Raw genomic sequence first — 15,465 nt, 5'->3', positions numbered from 1 at the left:
AAGCTTGCACGTGATTTGAAATTATGTTCTCATGTTTATTCTACACAAAATGCTTAACATCCTTATAGTTTCTATATTTTATAAGCTAATTTAAATGTTTCCAACATTTTAAAGTGTTTATTAAATAATAGCAAACAACAACAAAAACATCTTGATACCAGAAGGAAGATAGTAATTTCCATGTCCCTTTTGATGTATTGAAATTAAATTATAGTAATAGTAGATTTTTAGCATTTGTAAATATTCTTAAATTTCTGTGTGGGTTAGAATAAAGTAGCCAACTTGCATTGTATTTATGAAGAGAATAAACAGTTTTGTGGAAGATAATTTCAGCCCAGGTATATTGGCGCTGTACGAGTTGATGCTATTTCACAGGTTTGTGGTTTCGGAACTGATTACAGTACCAGTGAACATTTCAAACCATTTTCTAAGGTCTGCTTTTTGAGCCTGTGTGGATATGGCAGAAATTGCCAAGAAACTTCTTTTTTCTCTGCTTTTTGGTATGTGTATTTCATTTTTAAAACTGCATGCCAATTTATGATTTGTATTTTTTTGTAGATTAACTCAGTAGGGATGGGAGATTTTGGCTCAGTTGATAGTTTGTCTGGCATGCAAGAGGTCATGAGGTTTGTTTCCTATTTGATAAACTGATGTGGACACACCTGAAATCTCTTTATTTGGAATATGATGCTGAGAATAAGGAGTTCCAGATATACTTTCCTCAGCTTGCGTACAAGTTTGAGGCCAGTTTTGACAACTAACTTGAGATTACTGTCGCCGGGGTGTGGTGGTACAAGCCTTTAATTCCAGCACTGGGTGCAGAGGCTGGAGGATCTCTGAGTTCAAGGTCACCTGGTTCACCAGTGCTTGCTAGTTTCCAGGACAAGGCTCCAAAACTATGGAGAAACCCTATCTCAAAAAAAAAAAAAAAAAAAAAAAAAAAGAGGAGGAGGGAGTTAATGAAGGGAAGTGTAAAACAATATTTGATAAGGTTTATTAAATTATAGCCAGTTAATTTCTTGAGGAATGAATATGTAATTTTATTTGAACTTTGTATGACATTTAAATTTTATAATTTACATCGCTGTAGTGTTCAGCCCAGCTGTGTAAATTTGAACCCCATAGCTGCTGAGATCACCTGGGATATCCACACCCCTACCATTTCTCCCATAAACTTGGTATGTAGTAAACTTGTCCCTGACAAGAAAGTCTTGTGACTGCTAGTAAGTCATTTTTGCTGGTTTGGGGTTGCTTTAGATTTGCCTGACTTTCTTGCTTTACTTTAACAAAGAAACTGTGCTTAACAGTCCCCCTGCCCCCATTACCCAAGAGTTACTTCTTTTCAAGGAAATAAAAGCAACTTTGTAAGCTTATTTATCTTAGGTGATTGTTTTGGTCCTGTAGCTTAATATTAACTCATGCATTATAGCATGACTGGGCAGCCTCTCCACTGTTGCCAAATATTACTTGTTTTGGAACATTAACGTTATTGAGAAAAGGCCAGAATAAACTACTATGACCCAAATCATCAGATCCCCAAGGACTGTTTTTCCTTACACAGGGTTTACTTTGTGTATATGTCTGTTGTGGCCTTTGCTCCCTAATCAATTTATGTTTTTAGTTGATTAGGTGATGCTGGAGTCAGAGACATTTCTGAAAAGTTCTTATCATGAAAACATTTGATCCCAAATTGGTAGCTGAGGGTCAAGGCCTTTCTTTTTTTCTTTTCTTTTTTTTTTTTTTTTTTTTTTTTTCCGAGACAGGGTTTCTCTGCAGCTTTAGAGCCTGTCCTGGAGCTAGCTCTTGTAGACCAGGCTGGTCTCGAACTCACAGAAATCCGCCTGCCTCTGCCTCGAGTGCTGGGATTAAAGGCGTGCGCCACCACCGCCAGGCGGAGTCAAGGCCTTTCTGAAATAAGTGATAAGGAGTTTAGAAGTTGTTGTTTATGTTCTGTTTCTCAAGTACTTAGCTTTGAGTACTTCATTTGCGGGCTCGCTATGAGTCACCCAGTTTTGGTGTTTCAAATGCCTTTGTGACTCTTATGTAGTAAAATTATTATCATCACTATCCTCCTGGTTATTAGGTTTTTTGAGACAGGGGTTCTTTGTGTATGTAGCCTTATTTTGTTTGTTTGTTTGTTTTTTGTTTTTTGAGATAGAGTTTCTCTGTATCTTTGGTGCTTGTCCTGGAGCTAGCTCTTGTAGACCAGGTTGGCCCCTGAACTCATAGAGAACCACCTGCCTCTGCCTCCCAAATGCTGGGATTAAAGGCGTTATATCACCACCACTCGGCTATATCTTATTTTCAAAAGACTTTGGATTCTCTTGTAGTTTGGAAAAAATAGGTTCCATTTGCCTGGATGGATGGGTGTGTACTATGTGTAAGTGTGCCTGGTACCCTTGGAGGCTGGAAGAGAGCATTGTATCCTTTGGGACTAGAGTTACTAACAGTTGTGATAGGCTACATATGGATGCCGAGAACTACAGACCCTGCATCTTCAAGAGTAGCAAGTTATGTTCTCTTAAATGCTGAGCCATCTCCTCCATTCTTACCCCTTTAGAGGCCGGGGAAAGAAAGGTAAAGCTAGACCTGATTTTAGGGTTTCATTCTCGCCATTGTTCTTGCTAGGCTCTGAGAGCTATGTTTGGAATCATATAATGGGTATCAATTCAGCTTTTACTTAGTGCTCACAGTTTCCCAATTTTGGTTATTTTGGGGCATGAAATTTTCCTCATCTTAAGAATGTAGACCGTGTTAATCATTGGGTTGTGAGGATTTAGTATTAGAATGCCTATTTGTGTAGGGTCCTTAGCAAAGTGTCCAGCACTCACGAATGGAAGCTACTAGTAATACGGTTCTATTAATGCTCAGTTTATCCTTGTCTCTCCTCACCCTTCAGCCCTTCAGTTCTAAGTGTACTTTTGATGAGCCAGGTTCTGCCCAAGTGTCTTGGTGGTTACCAAGAGCCGTTTTAGGCAAATTAGAGGAGAGATTTTCGAGAATGACCTCAGGAGCAAGTCCCATTTAACTTAAAATCTTGGGTGCATTTTGTAGTTAAACCTCGGTTTTGTTTTTGTATTTTTTTTTTTTTTCCTCCTCTAAGGAGCCAGCCAGCCTGTGGGAGCTGATTGTTCCTGTTGTGAGTCAGAGCCCAGTTCCTGGCAGTAAGGAGTTACTTTCCCCACCCCTCTGATGGCAATTGCTGCCCTCTTTGGCTGCTTTTGTAGTTCCTCTAGCTGTGGAAGGGGAGTGACTAGTGAGTGCTCCGGTAGTAGCTGAGCCCTGCACAGTCTGTGTATGGTATTTCATGGGAACTGTAGTGCCAAGATTTGGGTGCTTTTGATTTCTTCAGTTCCTTGTGTTTTATGGGCTAAATGAGTTTGTTTCTGTCATTGGAGGGCTTTAAAAATAATCCAAGTCCTGCCCTACCTTCCAGGGTTACTTTGTAAAAGTCCTCCATGTGGCTCAGACTTACCAGTGTTTTCCTATATGCGGTGCTCACTTTTTGTTCTTATTTTCTTTAATAGTAACCACTAGCCCGTCACATCTCCTTTGTTGGTGCTTTCAGGCCAATGTCTTTAGTTTGGAGTTCAGAAAATAAAAGGTGGATGGAGTTTGAGAAAAGGAGTTAGAGCTTTAGTGGAGAGGAAGGAAGTTTCTGGATTGAATATGCCTCCAGCTTCAGGCATTCTTTTCAAATGTGCAGTGAGGAGCTCAATGTGCTGTACATCTGGTGGCCTCTTCCATACTCACAAGGTTCAGTTTGATTCGGAAGTTTGTTTGGATGCCAATCTCCTTACATTTACCTAGCACCTTCCCAAATCTTAAGAATTACTTGGTTTAAATGTATTCATATTCCCATGTTCAGAGATGTGGGGGATCGGTTCGAGATGTGGGGCGGGACTTGTCCTCTTAAAGGGGACAGGGTACCCGATGTGACAGACCAGGCCAGCCTGCTGCATGTAACAACTTCCTCCCCTGCCCCCCTGTTTGCTTATATGAGGCAAGTACCTAAACTAGATCATATAGGGAGTGGAAAAAAAAACCTTTGTGGTGGTGCTGTTCTTAGACTGTCTCCCAGTTGACAGTTTGTAAACTGTAACCAGCACCAGCATTTAAAAATTGATGAAAAACCTTAGGAATCTCATTTATGTAGTGTTTCTTTTTTGAAACAGGTCTCACTTTGTAGCGCTGCCTGTTTTATAAACTCACTGTGTGGACCAGGCTGACCTTTGAACAGTCTGCCTGCTTTGCCTCTGCCTCTAGGTCTGAGATTAAAGGCTGTACCACATACTTGGCCCTGCCATCCCCCCCCTTCCCTTTTTTTTGATTTTTGATATGGGGTCTACTCTCTGTAGCCCTGGCTGTCCTGGAATGCTGTAGACCAGGCTGCCTTAACTCAGATCCACCTGCTCTCGCCCCAGAGTGCTGGGATTAAAGACGTGTACCACTATTCCCGAGTAGCCTTGTGTTTGTGATCTTTGTATTTTGATAGGCATCAAGCCTGTAGATGAAATGATTTTAAGAGAATGTTTAAAAGAAAATAATGAGAAGGCTTAGTAAGAACCACCATTCATTGCGCCTGCTGTGAACCCAGTTGTTATAGTTTTTATCCCTGTATGTAACAAATGAGGTAAATTGAAGTATGAGATTTTTGGTAGCTGGCTTAAGCATGCCATGAATGGTTGCTGTCCCCTTTGTCGATTCAGAGAAAACTGTTGAGGAAATAGGAGACATAGTAAAACATCTTGATCCTCCTCTTCTGCTTCTCCTAAAGCTAGTTCGTTCATTTGTTCATTCATCATTCATTGTGTGGCAAATGTAGTTCATGCACACGCTGAGGCCAGAATGAGGTCATCATTGGGTGGCCTCTATCATTGTCCTATTCCTTTGAGACGGGCCTCGCTGAATCTGGAGCTAGGCCGGCAAGTTACAGTGATCCTCCTCCCTGTGAGCCTCACCACTTCACTTTGAAGAAAGACAGTCTCACTGTGTAGTTCTGGAATAAGTGTAATATGTGCTTCATGTGTTCCTGGTGCCTTTTGGAGAACAGAAAAGGGTCTGGATCTCCATCGAACTGGTGTTATATCCAGCCATGAGCTGCTGTGTCGGTGCTGAGAATTGAATCTGGGTCCTTTGGAAGAGCAGCAAGTGTTCTTTAGCAGTGGACCATCTCCAACCCTACTCCTGTGGTTTTTTTTTTTTTTTTTTCCGAGACAGGGTTTCTCTGCAGCTTTAGAGCCTGTCCTGGAGCTAGCTCTTGTAGACCAGGCTGGTCTCGAACTCACAGAGATCCGCCTGCCTCTGCCTCCCGAGTGCTGGGATTAAAGGTGTGCGCCACCACCGCCCGGCTTGTTTTTGTTTTTTTAATTGAGGATTCTGGGGATTTGAATTCAGGTCTTCTTGTTTGCAAAGCAAGTGCTCCTTCCTGCCCACCTTTCTACATTTTATTTTTTATTTATTTATTTTTTTTGAGACAGGGTTTCTTTGTGTAGCCCTGCCTGTTCTGGAATTTGCTCTGCCTCAAACTCAAAGAGATCCATCTGCCTCCAAATGCCTTTAATCCGATTAAAGGCATTTGCCACCACCCCCCAGCTAACCTTTTCCGTTTTAAAGAAACAAAAGCCTCAAGAGTACAGTCTTTTATGGATGTGATCAAAAGGCCAGGATTTTACATAAAAACCTCAGGTGGGAACTGGCCATTGAAGTGGTTTCTTGGGGGGGTAGTCGAAACCTGAAGTGCCTGCGGAAGAGGCAGTTGCAGTGGTTTCCTTGAGAGTGGCTGAGTCCTGGAAGTGTACACGGGGAGGTCCTGGAAATCTTAGAACTTGCTCTTCCGTTGCTTGGCTTTTATTCACATGTGAATAAAAACTTACTTTGGGTTAGTTTGTAATGCATGTGGTCTCCCTCCCCTGTATCCTAAATTTAATTTTTGTGCATATTTTGCTTGAGAATTACCTGGATAATTGAAACAAGTGTCAGAATTGAGTGGATTTTTTTTTTTTTTAATTTTGTATAGCAGGTTAGGGGGAAGGGAAAGCTCTTGTTGGGTCAGTTGTTTTGTAGATGTGCCTTGTCAAGAAACAGTGGTGGCAGGGTTGTGGCACACACCTTTAACCCCAACTCTGGAGGCAGAGGCAGGCGGATCTCTGAGTTCGAGGTCAGTCTAGTCTACAGAGTGAGTTCCCGGACAGGTTCCAAAGCTACACAGAGAAACCCTATTTCAAAAAACAAAACCAAAACCAAACCAAAAGTAACAGTCCTCAATCAATCAGGGGACGTTAGGAATCTTAGGAATTAGTGTGTCCCTTGTTCACGTTCAGATACAGGTTGCTTGACATTCCCATGATCAGTGTATGGCTGCTTAGGTGCAAGTTGGGACTGATGGACCAAACAGCTGTAGTACTTTCTTTTTCTGTTTAACAAAAGTTTCCCTTTGAGTTGAGCTTTATGTTAAAATTTAACTCGAAAAATATTCTTGCTAAGAATTAATCACCTGGGTTGCTTGTGAATACCCAGGCATGTTGCGTGGAAGTGTGGGATAGGGTAATGGAGGGATTTGTGCCCAGGAGTCTGCATATGGAACAGTAGACTCGGGTGACTGCGGGTTTCATAGTTTGGGCAGCAGGGTAGGGTTGTGTGGCAGGTGCACAGAGAGCTCTTGACAGTTTGGATCTCTGTTCTTTTTCTCCCTTTGGCTATTAATTCTTTTCTGGAGATTTTTCATCTAGTCTGGACTGGTATTTGAGGCAGTTCAGTCTGGCCTCCTGAGCAAAGGTGTTATGGCTGTGTGAAACCCCAACACCTGGTATTTGCTTCTTTCTGTCTATAAAATTCATGCAAGAGCTTCTGAGCTTTTTCATTTTTAAAATAATAGGTGATAATATTGTGTTTCTGAAGCAGGATTATGGACAGTGGCAGCTTTTCATCCTTAATATTGTGTGGTCCCCTTATCCCCAGTTTTATCTTGTTTGGTTATTCATATTTTTGGTTATTACTAGTTGCTGAGGTGCTGTTGACATCTAATGCAAATAAGCGTGGGGTGCCAGGTAGTCTAGAAACATTGGCACTCTCTCAACAATCCAGTTCCAACCCCATCAAAGGTGTCCCAATGTAGAAAGCATGTGTAACGAAAAGTGTGGAGTTCTTCTCTTAGTGACTGTTGGTGCTTGCTATGCCGAGGCGCCTCCCCTTGCTTTCTTAGCTCCCAGGACTCTTAAGGACATGGGCATACGTTTCACATTTATTATTGGGGTTGTAACCAGGGCTTTTAATTTCCTTTGAACTTTGAACTTTCGTCAGCACAGTCTGTTTCATAAAAGTCTATAAAAGTTATAGTCTACAAGTTAGCTAATAAGAAAATAGAAGACTTGGAAGTTTAAAGGGAACTCTGGGCCAAACTGGGTCGTTTATTCTTAGTGTTCAGAGTGTAAGTGTCCCCTTTGATGGTTGGTTAGAACCTTGTTTGTGAGTGCAGGGAGGTGTCCCCTGTAGCCTTACCTCTTCAGCTTGCTGCTTTGTCTTGTTCTTTTTATTTTTATTTTATTTACCTTATGTATTTTTTACCTGAATGGAAAGCTTTCTTTTTGCCTTTTAGTATGAGACTGTTGCCAGCTCCTGATTAGCTGTGTATGTGGTTCTCCAGGCACACCATCTCTAGCTGATTAGCTGTGCATGTGGTTCTCCAGGCACACCGTCTCTAGCCTCTTTGATGCCACTCACACCCTGCCTGCTGGAGGCCAACTTTGTGGTACTTGGCAAACCATTTAAGAGTAGTGGTTATTGGGGAGCAGAAGTAGCATGAGAAAGTTTAAGGGGACTTCTGCCTAGTTCTAGATGAGAATTTCAGAAACAGCTAGTTGATATGCTTTTCTTCTTAAATTCTGGCTATCCTTGCTGCCCCAGCCTCCCATAATAGCTAGCGTTGTAGGCCCAAACCACCATACTGGGTATTGAACCTAGAGGGCCTTAATGAATGCTGGCTGGGAAACCCTCTGCCACTGAGCTATAAGCTGCAGACCATTGGCTGACTTATTTTAAGAAGTATCTTGGGGGCCGGGCGGTGGTGGCGCACGCCTTTAATCCCAGCACTCGGGAGGCAGAGGCAGACGGATCTCTGTGAGTTCGAGACCAGCCTGGTCTACAAGAGCTAGCTCCAGGACAGGCTCCAAAGCCACAGAGAAACTCTGTCTCGAAAAACCAAAAAAAAAAAAAAAAAAAAAAAAAAAAAAAAAAAGAAGCATCTTGGGATCTATCTAGCTTTGCTATCCCATGGAATTGTACGTGCCATTTTGAGGCATTTCCTTTAAAGGGAAAGTGCATTTTCCTCCAGAGAAATGACAGTGTTTAACAGAAAAGGGAAGATGTTGTTGGGCTTTAATTAGTGACTGAGGAATGGGCCGTCGCCCATCACTAAGTAGAAACTGTGGAGGAGCATGTTTCTAAAGCATTTTGTTAGAACAAGGCAACAAAAAGAGCAGTTTCAGTTACATTAGGTTATAAGACAGAGAACTTGACTGTGTCAATCAATGTAAGTTGCTAATTTAGAAGCATGAGTGACTCCATTTTGGTTTGGTTTCTTGTTTACTGGTGTATTAGCCTGGTTCAAATCATTGGCCTTTCATAGATTTTATAGTCAGTGGGAGTGGAGACAAACTCAATTTCTGCTAACTCCACCCTTGAATTAATTAATTAATTAATTAATTTTTTGTTAAAGGAGGACTCATTGCTTCGCCACAGAAAAGAACATTTCAGGTTGACATATATAAGATAGAGATTTATTGTATTGACCCAGTAAACATTTCTAATGTAAAATTAAGCACAGATGTTAATAAAGGGGCACTCAGGAAAGTACATTGTGAGTTTGGCTTCCTCAAGGGGTTTGAAATTAAGGTCTTTTAGCCATAAATAATGACTTTGGTGGCTCTGGAGTTCCATCCTGAAGGCCTGCTAGAGGAACCTTAAATTCTTTGGCAGTTTCATGCGTGTATATGGGGACTTAGTTGTTTTCACCCTCCACTGGCCTTTTACTTCCCCTTTCTCTTCTGCTGAAATCCTCTTCTGAGGGACATTGTCTTTTTTGGGAAGTAAAATGGTGATGGTGGTTTCTGATTTGCTTTGGGTAGGATTACATCTGATAAAAGGGAAGCCTAGAGCTCCAGGGTTGCAGGGGAGTTAAGATGTTGCTGTAAATAGCCTGGTATAGTGGTGCACACACTTAGTCCCAACAGATCTTTGTGTGTTCAAGGCCAGCCTACTCTACTTACAGAGCTCTAGAACAGCCAGCTAGCCAGGGGTATGTAAAGAAACCTTGTCTCAAAAACAAAAATAAAATGCGTGGGCGTGGGAAGGGGTTAATATATGGTCTTGTTCCTGCTTGAGATTCTGAGTAAACGAGATGTCGGGATGCAGCGAAGCTCAGGTAGGCAGGACTGCCTTCATCGTGGTGTGGGCCGGAGGGGCCTGGACAGATTCCTCCCTTCCTCCCGTCCCTGCCATTTCTAGCTCAGCCACGAAAGTCTCCGCTGTTGTCACTGCTAAGAAAACTTCCAGAAGAACTGAATGCCACGAAGGGATAAATTCTATGGGAAAAAGAGCCCTCGCTGGCTATAATGGTAAACTTTTAGCTCCAACACTTGTGAATCTCTGGGTTCTATTTTGGTCTATGAGTTTCAGGCTAGCCAGAGCTTCATAGTGAGACCCTGTTTCAAAAACAAAGAGTAAATTCTAGTGAGAGAGTTAAGGCATAGCCATGCTTCTATCATACCCTTTTATTGTTACGTTTGTGCTAACCTGGGCATATATACGCTCTTAAAAATGTTTGTAGTTTGTATTGTTATGTTTCAAAATTTGTAGTTTTGAAATTGTCACTAGTATTTACAGATATATTTTGTATTATTATTTTTATTTATTTTTTGAGACAGTTTCTCTGTGTAACAGCCCTAGCTGTCCTGAAACTAATTCTTTTTTTTAATATTTATTTATTATGTATATAATATTCTGTCTGTGTGTATGCCTGCAGGCCAGAAGAGGGTACCAGACACCATTACAGATGGTTGTGAGCCACATGTGGTTGCTGGGAAGCAGGCAATACTCTTAACCTCTGAGCCATCTCTCCAGCCCCTAAAGTTAATTTTTTTATGTCATAATAGTCATCCTTCTTTCCTTCCTTCCTTGTTTTGTTTTGTTTTTCAAGATTGGGTTTCTTTGTGTATCTGTGACTTACTCTGTAGACCAGGCTGGCCCTATACTCAGATCCACCAGCCTTTGCCTGCCAAGTGCTGGCCTTAAAGGTGTTATATTTTATTAAGTTTATTGACCAATTCAGTTTCTTTTCTTTGGTTGTATGTTGTTTTGTTTTACCTAATTTCCTACTGTATTTTTTGATTTGCCAGTCTTCCTATGTTGTTTTGTAATGTATACGTTCAACTTTGTTTTCCTAATTTACTAGGCTTAGCTGTGTTCATACTATAACTTAGAAACTTATGTTTGTACTATAACTTACTCTTCAGAATCTGAAGACTTGAACTTAGATGCATAAGGGATTCCTAGAAACAAAGCTGAAGGAGTTGTCAGGTATTTTTGTCCAGTGAGAATATCTTCCTTCTTTTCATTTCCTTGGAGCCTAGGAGGGAGGGGGTCACATGGCAGTTTGGTTGATTTGATAAAGGGTTTTTTGACCTGAAGAATGTGATGGAATGTAGGGCCAGCAGTGCCGCGGGGAAGGCACAGGGCAAGTTCTGTAATTTCAGACCATCCCTCATAACAACCACTGGGACTTTGTCTTTATAGGAGTCATTCATTAGCTTTTTGCTATATTTTGACCACTTTCAATGTCTGTAATGCAGACTTTTGTATGGAATATCCCTTTGGGCGTGTTCAGATTTTGCGTTTAACTGTGGTAGCCACGGAGCTCTGGTGTCAAGTAGTAAGTAGTTTCAGCCATTTTGTAAGTTAGGAAAATAAACACCAGTGTGCTGAATGGAGGGCTCTTGGAGAACCCACAGACTTTCTCTTTTTAAGGTGAACCGTTGCTGTGCTGTCCTCTTGTGACCTTTTGGAAATGGCACTTTAAGAAACAGAAGTGACCCTATTGTCATCAAAGTCCACTGTTATAAGAATGACTGACCCATTTAAATAAAAACCTTAATAAAGGTGTCTAAGGTCCTTTTCTTTTCTTTCTTTATTGGATTTTGATTCATCATTTTTTTGTCCATTTGAAAAGTAATGAAATTTGTTTGCAGTTTAGAGTTTGAATAATTTTCAAATAAATAGGATCTTAGATAATTCCTATGAATTTAAGTTTCAATTGCCTTGTTAACTATTACATCTTGAAAGTCAGACAATCATACTTATTAGTGGGAGTTTTTATTTAAGTATTGTCTCCAGAATATGAGCTGAATTTGGCCTTCTCTCTCTGTGGGAGGGGTGTCTCCTGATCTTCAGCTTCCCAAGTGCTGGTATTAAAGCATGCACCACTGTACCAGGCTGACCTTTTTCTTGGGGTTCTCTCTGAATCTGTGTGAAAACTCCTGCGAAGTAGTTGAAGTACTTAGTATTGCTAGGTATTAGGAAATGTCGTGTCACAATAATCCTGGTTAAAACAATCTGTTTTCAAACTGTGAGAAACTTTCTCTTAGGCTTCTGATTCCCAGGTACTAGTGAGGTAGAGGTCGGTCTGTCCTCTGAGTTCAAGGCCAGCTTGGGCTTCTATCTCAAAACAAATATCAATCCCCCCAAAAAAGACCTTTGTTAAGGTTTAAGGTTTTTATGAGAAGCATCCCAGCATTCTTCCTGGGAATGTTAAGTCTTACATCTAACGTGCTTGTTTCCAAAATAAAGTTCCTCTTCTTGGTTTTTACATAACACTTGCTTCTCTTGATTTCGTGACAACCGGTCTGTACCCTTAATACTTTGGCAAAAACAATTATTTATTGATTTGGGAGACTGTTTTACTATGGTTCTCCTGAAGGTTGCCTTTTAGACCAGGCTGGCCTGAACTCCAGAACTCTCTCCCTGCCTCTGCTAAGTCCTGGAATTAAACTGTGAGCTACCACTGCCCGGCTTAAAGTAAATATTAAATTACTTAGTCTTATATTGACTGACTCACGTGCATCTTTATTTTAGTCAGTGACCTAGTTTAGGCATCAAAAAATATTCTTAAGAGTTCTAAGCAGCTGTTGAGTTCACCACTAAGCCATCACATGCCACAGGTCTTAACCTGGTTACACCTGTTTTGCTCTGATCTATAGGCGACTGTAGCTTTGTTGTTTCCTTAGGTTTGATTTCTGTCATATTTTAGTTTTACTTTTTATTTTTTATATTACAGCATAAGCTAATATATGGAATCTTCCAGCATACCTTTCTCACAGAATAAGCCACTCTTAACTAATTAAATTGGTAGACTAACATTTATATTCATATGTGCTAATGGGAATGTGGGCTTTTTGTGGTAATGTATGCAGTGTTAACATTTGTATTTTTTTTTTTTTTTTTTTTTTGGTTTTTCAGAGACAGGCAGGTTTCTCTGTGGCTTTGGAGCCTGTCCTGGAACTCACTCTTGTAACCAGGCTGGTCTCGAACCACAGAGATCCGTCTGCCTCTCCCTTCGAGTGCTGGGATTAAAGGCGTGTGCCACCGCCGCGCGTGTTACATTTCTAATGGTCACATACACAAAGAGAAAAACACAGCTGTCCTAGAAGGTTTATACAAGAATATTTATAGTTTTACTGATTATAGTGAGCAATGGCAAAAGAACCATAAATATTCTTCTTGGAAGTAAAGATATTCAGAAATGAATCATAGATATTTTATAGCTTATTGTTTAAGAGAACAGTTTGAAAATAGCCTGAGTAAACATTGAAGTCCAGCTTTCTTACATGGCATTTCACAGAGAACTGTCTTTTTGACATGGCAATGACACATTGTGCCATGTGTGACTTTTTTTTTTTTTATAAACTAAGGATCCTAAGCTGAAGTGTAGGATTTATTTATTTTTTTTAAAGATTTATTTACTATGTATACAATGTTCTATCTGCATGTATGCCTACAGGCTAGAAGAGGACACCAGATCTCTTTATAGATGGTTGTGAGCCACCATGTGGTTGCTGGGAATTGAACTAAGGACCTCTGGAAGAGCAGCCAGTGCTCTTACTTCTGAGCCACCTCTCCAGCCCTGCCATGTGTGATTCTTGCTTTTAGAACAAGACTAAAAACCTTTCTAGTTAACTGGACTGTTAAACTTTTTCTTTACCAGCCTAAAGCAGCCCATTTTTCTCGGTCTGTAAGCTGGTAAGTTTTAACATTTTTCAGTCCCTTGGTGTATTTTCTTATCCCAGAGAGTGAATATGTTGATTATTGTGGTGTTTTGTGATGATTAGCATGCGATTCCACCCCCAAGTTCTTGTCTGGAGTTCTGCTGGAAAATGAAGTAATTTCAAAAGGCAGGTACATGTATTATTCTAGCTCAGTCAGTGATCTCTAATATACCAGGCACAAGGAACAATGAGAAGATGCTCTTAGTTTTCAGGCCTGTTTTTTTTTCCCCTAAAGATTTATTTATTATGTACACAGTGTTCTGTCTGCATGTATGCCTGCATGTCAGAAGGGGGCACCATATCTCCTTACAGATGGATGTGAGCTACCATGTGGTTGCTGGGAATTGAACTCAGGACCTCTAGGGAGAGCAGACTGACCTCTTAACCGCTGAGTCTTCTCTCAAGCATGTTTTGACAAGTCACCACGTTATTTTTATACGATGGGACAAGTGGAAGACATGGTAATGTGTTAAGTAAATAGCTGGGCTTTACAGAAACTTACATTTATCATTCTTTGGTAGGTGTTGTGGGACCAAGCCTCATATGCATTATTAGGCAAGCACTGTATCACTGAGCCATACCCCCAGCCCAACTGCTCGGATCAGGTGTCATGATGAAGAGAGAGGTAGCAGAGGTTGGGAGCTGAAGCCAATAACAAGGTCGGGATGCCAGTTTTCACTTCTTATGGTAGTGATTTCAGTAATAGGTGAGCGTCTGGAAGTGTCTAATAGGCTGATCTAGCACAGGAGAGAGCAAAGCTTGCTTTCCTACAGAAGATGGTACCCAGGCTCTCAAAGTTACTTAGCTTGCTGCATTAGCACTGTGTACTTGGGTTGGAGGAGAATGTAATTTCTGTCTTGCTTCCCTAAGTGTTACATGGAGCAAATGGAGTTGAGGGAAGGAATGAAGAAGAGATAAGCAGGGGTTGGAGAGAGGGCCCAGCAATTGAGAGGTCTTACTGGTTTTGTAGACAACCTTGGCTTCAGTTCCCTGTAACATGATGACTCAGAACTGTCAATGATTCCACTTCTAGGGTATCTGATACCCTCTTCTGGCTTATGGTACACAGGCATGCATGGAAACAACCCCAATACAAAAAAAAATGTAAATCTTACATTGAGAGGTAGGAATCATTCAGGCATGAGCATAGGGGGATTGTTAGAAGCTATGTTTTCCAGCATACTGAGCCGAGTCAAAATACCAGGCTGGGGTGTCCGGGCTGTAAGGGACAGGCCTTTGTAAGCTCTGCATGACAGTTTGTACCTCTAGTCCTAGGGGATCCAAGTGGCTTCTGTAAGTACTGCGCACACATACATTCAGGCAGAATACTGACACTCATGAAAGAATGAAAAAATGTACAACCAGAAAGTAAGAGATGGGATAGGGCAGAGATTTTCTTTATTCTTTTTCTTTTTTTTTTTTTATTTTTTAAGATTTATTTATTTATTAAGTATACAGTGTTCTGCCAGAAGAGGGTGCCAGATCCCATTACAGATGGTTGTGAACCACCATCTGGTTGCTGGGGATTGAACTCAGGACCTTTGAAAGAACAGCCAGTGCTCTTAACCTCCCTTCCTCCCTCCTTCCCTCCCTCCCTCCCTCCCTCCCTCCCTCCCTCCCTCCCTCCCTTCCTTCCTTCTCATTCTGTCTTGTCTTTCTGTCTTTCTTTTGGTTTTTTGAGACAGGGTTTCTCTGTGTAGCTGCTTTGGAGCTTGTCCTGGAACTCGCTCTATCGACCGATGAGGTCAGCCTGCCTCTGCCTCCTGAGTTCTGGGATTAAAAGTGTGCACCACCACCGCCTGGCTAGGGTATCAATTTCAAAGGTAGAGAGAGGGCTGAGTTTCTTAAAGTCTTTGTCTTTTTATAGGATTGTTCTGGAGAATAAACATGTATAAAGTATTCCGCATAATGTCTGACACTATGAGGTGATCAGGCAGTTTGTAGTTGTCTTGCCTTTCCTTCTCAGAGATAGATTTTTCCATTTCTTCATCTTGACTGATATAGGCTTTTATACTATAATGTGCTTTTTATAGAGCTGAATCAATTCAAGTTTCTAGTAATTTATTTTTTTTTCTTTTTCTCTCATATTTGGCAGGCTGGTCTCCAACTTGTGTAGCAGAGACTGCCTTTGAATTTCTAGTCCTTCTGA

The 15,465-nt window shown here is 41.1% G+C and overlaps 1 protein-coding gene across 1 annotated transcript in view; it reads left to right on the top strand.

The window, feature by feature from the left end:
• The window catches only part of Chd2 (chromodomain helicase DNA binding protein 2), a 115,249-nt gene that overhangs the window by 5,277 nt on the left and 94,507 nt on the right, over nt 1-15,465 (top strand).

Source organism: Arvicola amphibius, chromosome 12, assembly GCF_903992535.2.
Source record: "Arvicola amphibius chromosome 12, mArvAmp1.2, whole genome shotgun sequence".
Lineage (NCBI taxonomy): Eukaryota > Metazoa > Chordata > Mammalia > Rodentia > Cricetidae > Arvicola > Arvicola amphibius.
The sequence above is the reverse complement of the archived record's forward strand: the minus strand, read 5'-3'. Positions and strand labels throughout refer to the sequence as shown.